This window comes from Epinephelus lanceolatus, chromosome 14, assembly GCF_041903045.1.
Source record: "Epinephelus lanceolatus isolate andai-2023 chromosome 14, ASM4190304v1, whole genome shotgun sequence".
In the NCBI taxonomy this organism is placed as follows: domain Eukaryota; kingdom Metazoa; phylum Chordata; class Actinopteri; order Perciformes; family Serranidae; genus Epinephelus; species Epinephelus lanceolatus.
The window spans coordinates 16,572,153-16,578,152 of record NC_135747.1 but is presented as its reverse complement, the minus strand read 5'-3'; positions in this window follow the sequence as shown (position 1 = coordinate 16,578,152).

Below are 6,000 nucleotides of genomic sequence, written 5' to 3'. Positions count from 1 at the left end.
AACTTAGACTTGCGCATACAAGGTCACATTTTACTCAGCCAGTGAAGAGCAGTCACACATAGCAACAGCTTTATGGCACAGTTACCTTCAGTTAGGTCAGCGCTGGGCTCCATACCCCCCCAAAAAAGTCATTTATTAGTTACTACTTGTTACACTTTTGAAAAGTAAAATTACTTCTTTACTTATTACTCCATGCCAAAGAAATTTAACACACTACTCATTACGTTACTTTTAAGTTAGATCCCACAAAATTGGTAATTGCGTCCTTTCTTCTTAAAATATAGACTTTGCATGACTGTCATGAAGTTATTGTTCTTGGCCCCAAACAACTCAGAGACTCTTTATCTGATGACATAGTTTCTCTAGATGGCATTGCTCTGGCCTCTAGCACTACCGTAAGAAACCTCGGAGTAATATTTGATCAAGATTTGTCTTTTAATTCTCATTTAAAACAAACCTCACGGACTGCATTTTTTCATCTGCGTAATATTGCAAAAATTAGGCCTATCCTGACCCGAAAAGATACAGAAAAATTGCTCCACCCTTTTGTTACCTCAAGGCTGGATTACTGTAACTCTCTATTATCAGGTAGCTCTAGTAAGTCCTTTAAAACTCTCCAGCTAATTCAGAATGCAGCAGCACGTGTACTAACAGGAACTAAGAAACGTGATCATATTTCTCCTGTTTTAGCTTCTCTGCACTGGCTCCCTGTAAAATCCAGAATTGAATTTAAAATCCTACTGTTAACTTATAAAGCTCTAAATGGTCAAGCTCCGTCATATCTTAGAGAGCTCATAGTGCCATATTATCCCACCAGAACACTGCGCTCTGAGAACGCAGGGTTACTCGTGGTCCCTAAAGTCTCCAAAAGTAGATCAGGAGCCAGAGCCTTCAGCTATCAGGCTCCTCTCCTGTGGAATCATCTTCCTGTTACGGTCTGGGAGGCAGACACCGTCTCCACATTTAAGACTAGACTTAAGACTTTCCTCTTTGACAAAGCTTATAGTTAGGGCTGGCTCAGGCTTGCCCTGTACCAGCCCCTAGTTAGGCTGACTTAGGCCTAGTCTGCCGGAGGACCTCCTATAATACACCGGGCACCTTCTCTCCTTCTCTCTCTCTCTCTCTCTCTCTCTCTCTCTCTTGTATCCCATTACTGCATCTTGCTAACTCGGCCATTCTGGATGTCAGTAACTCGGCTTCTTCTCCGGAGCCTTTGTGCTCCACTGTCTCTCAGATTAACTCATATCACAGCGGTGTCTGGATGGTGTGACGTGTGTGGTTGTGCTGCTGCCGTGGTCCTGCCAGATGCCTCCTGCTGCTGCTGCCATCATTAGTCATTAGTCATACTTCTACTGTTATTATACACATATGACTATTGTCACACAAGTATACTGCCAGATATTAATACATACCTTCAACATATTGTACCACAGTAGCCAGAACTATAACTATAATATTATTACTTTCAATAATGTTGTTGTAAGCTACTGTTATTACCTGCATCTCTCTCTCTCTCTCTCTCTCTCTCTCTCTCTCTCTCTCTCTGTCTCATTGTGTCATATGGATTACTGTTAATTTATTATGCTGATCTGTTCTGTACAACATCTATTGCACGTCTGTCCGTCCTGGAAGAGGGATCCCTCCTCAGTTGCTCTTCCTGAGGTTTCTACCGTTTTTTTTCCCTGTTAAAGGGGTTTTTTGGGGAGTTTTTCCTTAACCGCTGCGAGGGTCATAAGGACAGAGGGATGTCGTATGCTGTAAAGCCCCGTGAGGCAAATTGTGATTTGTGATATTGGGCTTTATAAATAAAATTGAATTGAATTGTAATTGAATGGTAATCTCTGGTTAGTGCAGCTAAGCTACATAGCTTCAATTTTTTTACCTGGGGGTCTTCTGTTGCCTGTGGCCAGTATTTTCCCAAGGATCTGTCTGAAAGATGGAGTCAGCCGTGGAGATAGGCAACATTTCATCCACCACATACCCAGCCACAGCCTGTTCTCATCACAACTCAAAATACCACCGCTTTGTCAGTGGACCTACATGCCAAAATATGACACACTAGGTACCCTTCTGTGTCAGTTTTGGAAAGTGTCTCAATTTCTTAGGTTTACTTCCTTAGGTTTAGGCAACCAAAGTCCGTGGGTAGGTTTAGAAATAACAGTTTTTACTAACGTGGTGTCACGTGATGTGACCTACGTCATGTGACAAACCTCACTGCTGTAGCATGCTGCGTTCTTATTTAAAAAACTCCATTGACATTTGGTTACACACATTCACTGACAATGCAGCGGTATTTGATGAGTTTGGTTGCTGTGTATGCTTTGTAGCATACTGCCTTGAAAGGTGCCTTTGTGAGTCGATATCTGATGAGCAGATCACTGACAAAGTGTCAGTATATTGACACAGTAAGTTGGGAGTGACAATGGGCTGCCAGCCACAAGCTTCATTAGTTATTTGTTGCTTGTAGCCTGCAGCTATGATTTAAATCCAGTTTTGGTTGTTTATCCAGTGTAGGGCTACATCCATCCTCTGCGGCGAAGGAGGGCTCAGCTTTGATGGGGTGTATATCCATAAGCTTCACGTAGGTGTGCTCTTTTAGTTGGTGTTTCAGGAGGTTTGAGGTCTTTGAGCTTTCTGGCAGTGGAAAAAGTCTTAGTACCACTACCTGGAACAACAATGTTTTTGATATCTATCCTCCAGACAAAATTTATGTAATGGGAATATTTCCAGCAGCTGAAGGAGCAGTGTGATAATTATGAAAATGAATATGACTTGGATTTCAAATCAGTAAGGGGTGACAATAAAAGTAAGGTTGTAATGAATTATTTGTTTTGGGGCTAACTATAATATTATTACTGATTTTTTTTTTAGCACTTAGTTAGACTACTTGTTACTGGGGAAAGTTAAATTGTTCCTGCCGAACACTGGTGAAGGTGCACAGGTGCTGGCTCCTATCATGGTAAATGTAGGCCGAAATATTTGTGATACAATAATGTTGCCACCAAACTTTCCTCACTTTAATTTCATTGTTTATTGTTGATGTACCCTGTGTAAAAATGTCTTTTACTTATAATATTTCTTTGATCATAAAGATAAAAACCTGCTTCAGTAAGCCATTCTTAAGATGTTGCAAACACAGGAAGGTCAAAAGAATTTAAACTATTTGCTGCCTGTAGAGTCAGAAATTATTCCAAGAATTTGAATGCTATTTATGCTTTTAAAAACCTGAGGGGCTCAAACTTGTAAAACTATGTTTGGGTCACAAGTTTTCTTAGAGCAAAGCAACATCCTTCCTACTGCACTAACAATCACCAACCTAGAGACATACAGAGCTCTGCATGGGCCATCTCAGGCGAAGTCTTTCGTGTGATGTTTAGGTGCTTTGGTTTCACTTGGGCAGACAAAGAGCTATTGTGGCTGCAGACCGTCGTGTAGATGACACTGCTCACGAACTTGGCTCTCATCCAGTAGCTCAAATGGCTGTGGTGTGTGTGTTTGCGTGTGCGTCTTGTGGGAGTGATATATGACACCTGCAGTCATCACTGAAAGTAGAGGTAATGAGCACATGGCGTGGGAACAGCTAATTAATGCACACCGACCAGCTGACCAAAGTCCCTCTTTGTCTCTCATTCCTTTCTTTTAGTTACTGGAGTCTGACATGTGAGGAGAATACAGCTGGAGCCGACACTGACGTTGTTAAAAATAGAGCAATTAATAATCAACAGTGGAATTATACATCAATCTTTTATTGAGCTGAACGATATATTATCCACATTAAAACCATAGACCTGCAAATATTGTGTCAAATAAACTTTTAATTGTATTTGTTTTTTATTCTGTTCGTCTCTGTGTCTCTCTCCCATTTGCTCTCTCCCTCAGCCTAGCAATGTGTAAGTTACTCAAATAAAGTCAGTAACATTAAATGAAATTGCCGTCCCTAATCTAAACTTAATTTTCGTTCACTGGCAACATTTTGTTCCTTTGCAGGGAGTAACATTATGTACTCGTACTGCAGTGAAGTCACAGTGGGGATAGTCTGGTGTACAAGTGCATGACTTGTGTTCCATCTCGTGCTTCACATTAGTGTCTAATATGTACCCAAAAATATGATCTCGTGTCTCCCTTAGACATGTGTTTGAGTTGTGTAAACATACCAATAAAAATGTTTGACATGTCTTAGCTACCAGGAGCAAATATGTTTAATCTAAACATTTAGTTTTAATTACATGTTCTCAGAAACACATTGAGGCACTGCAGACCAGTGTTGCATTACAGTGATGGACTCACTATTGTTTGACAGGGTATTCAAATGTTTCTTTTTTGTAGTGCTAATGCCACCTTCTAATGTTATATAGGACTGCCAGGTTAGCTTACATAGATTACTGATACACTAAATATTACATACTTACTTTTAGTCATGCAAGTGGCATGGTATTAAACTATTTCAACAACTATGTGATGGACTGCCATGAAATATTGTACTGACAGAACTGTTTCCCAGATGATGAACCCATAGACTGTAAAAGTAATGGACGTAGCTACCATGATGTCACTCATTGGTGTATGGACTCCCACTTTGAAGTCTCACATCTGGCATTTCAGCTGTTGCCATATTGGGTTTTTTTTGAGCCAGAAGTGGCCATATTTTGGTGAGAGGCTGGAGTTGTGGAGGAGCAAGGGGCGGATCTGACTGAGAAGCTGAGATTCTTTCGACAGACAGCCCACTCTTAAATATTTGTAAGTTTAAGCCTTGATATAATGTAAATGAGTGAGTTCACCCTCCCCACAGTTGAAGGGGGATATTAGATATAGAGACCAAAACTGTTTTTTGTACCAGGCTGTAAACATGTTTATTTCTGCTGTAGAGTTGAGCATTTTAACATGGTGGTCTGTAGGGATTGATTGACTTCAGGAGTCAGCTTTGAGTGTCAAGTGTCAGTGTCAAAAAACTGCAGTTTTTGGCACTTCCAAGTTGGCTTTATTTTTCAGCCCCAGGGGTTACTGCTTGGATGAACCCTACTAAATATGGTGATCCTCTGACTTTTCCTCTAGTTACACTATGAGGCAATTTGAACAACTACTGGGTGGAAAATTTACCAAAACTGTCTTAGCTAGTCTTGTTAGTCATTTAATTAGTTAGTCCACTGTTCAAACAATCACGGCCTCTGGTTTGGTTGTAATAAACCCTTAATTCACTGAATTGGATGTGAACATAAGCTGTTTTTCATGCGGTCTCTGTACTCTATTTCTGCTGTTGTGGGCATGACACCACCAGCTATTTACAGTCGGTCCTGTGGCGTTATCCCCACCACTTGCAGTTGATGTGCACGACATGCTAAACATCTTCAGTATGGCCTCTCCAGCATAACAGTTTCTGTATTTGTGACGATATTAAAAAATTATGCCATCGGGATTTCTAAACACACATCTGGTGATGTGGTAACATAAGGGCGAAAAGTAAGGCGGTGAAAGTCCAACTAAGGCGGGTAGGAGGGGTGGTGGATGGGTCCAACAAATACCAACCTTCACCTGAGAGAGCAGTGTTCGCGTTCCGTAAGATTTTAAAGCCAAACCCTGTCCTTTTTTCCTAAACCTAACCATGTGCTTTTGTTGCCTAAACCCACCATGTGTGTTTGATGTTGAAGGGGAAAAAAAAAGTCAATTCACAGTGTTGTACTGACGTAGTACATTTATTTTGAAAGAGACTGTATGAAACATTAAATTTCCTTTGAAAACGGAAGTGTATTTTGAAAGAAGAACAGGCAGTGCATGTCCCAGAACATCAACAACCAATGCACCCAGGGTACCTTACAAGTCTTATCTGGACGTGGAAAGTCCATGACCAAACGTCGATATGTGACGAGGTCGGAGAGAGAATAAATTGGTTTAGAAAATTTTTCTTCTTTTGTTTCAGGTGGACAACAGTAACAACATTAGATTTACAGTAAAATCAAAAGTTTTTCCCTATTCCCCACATAATGATGCAGTGGTTTGTCCATG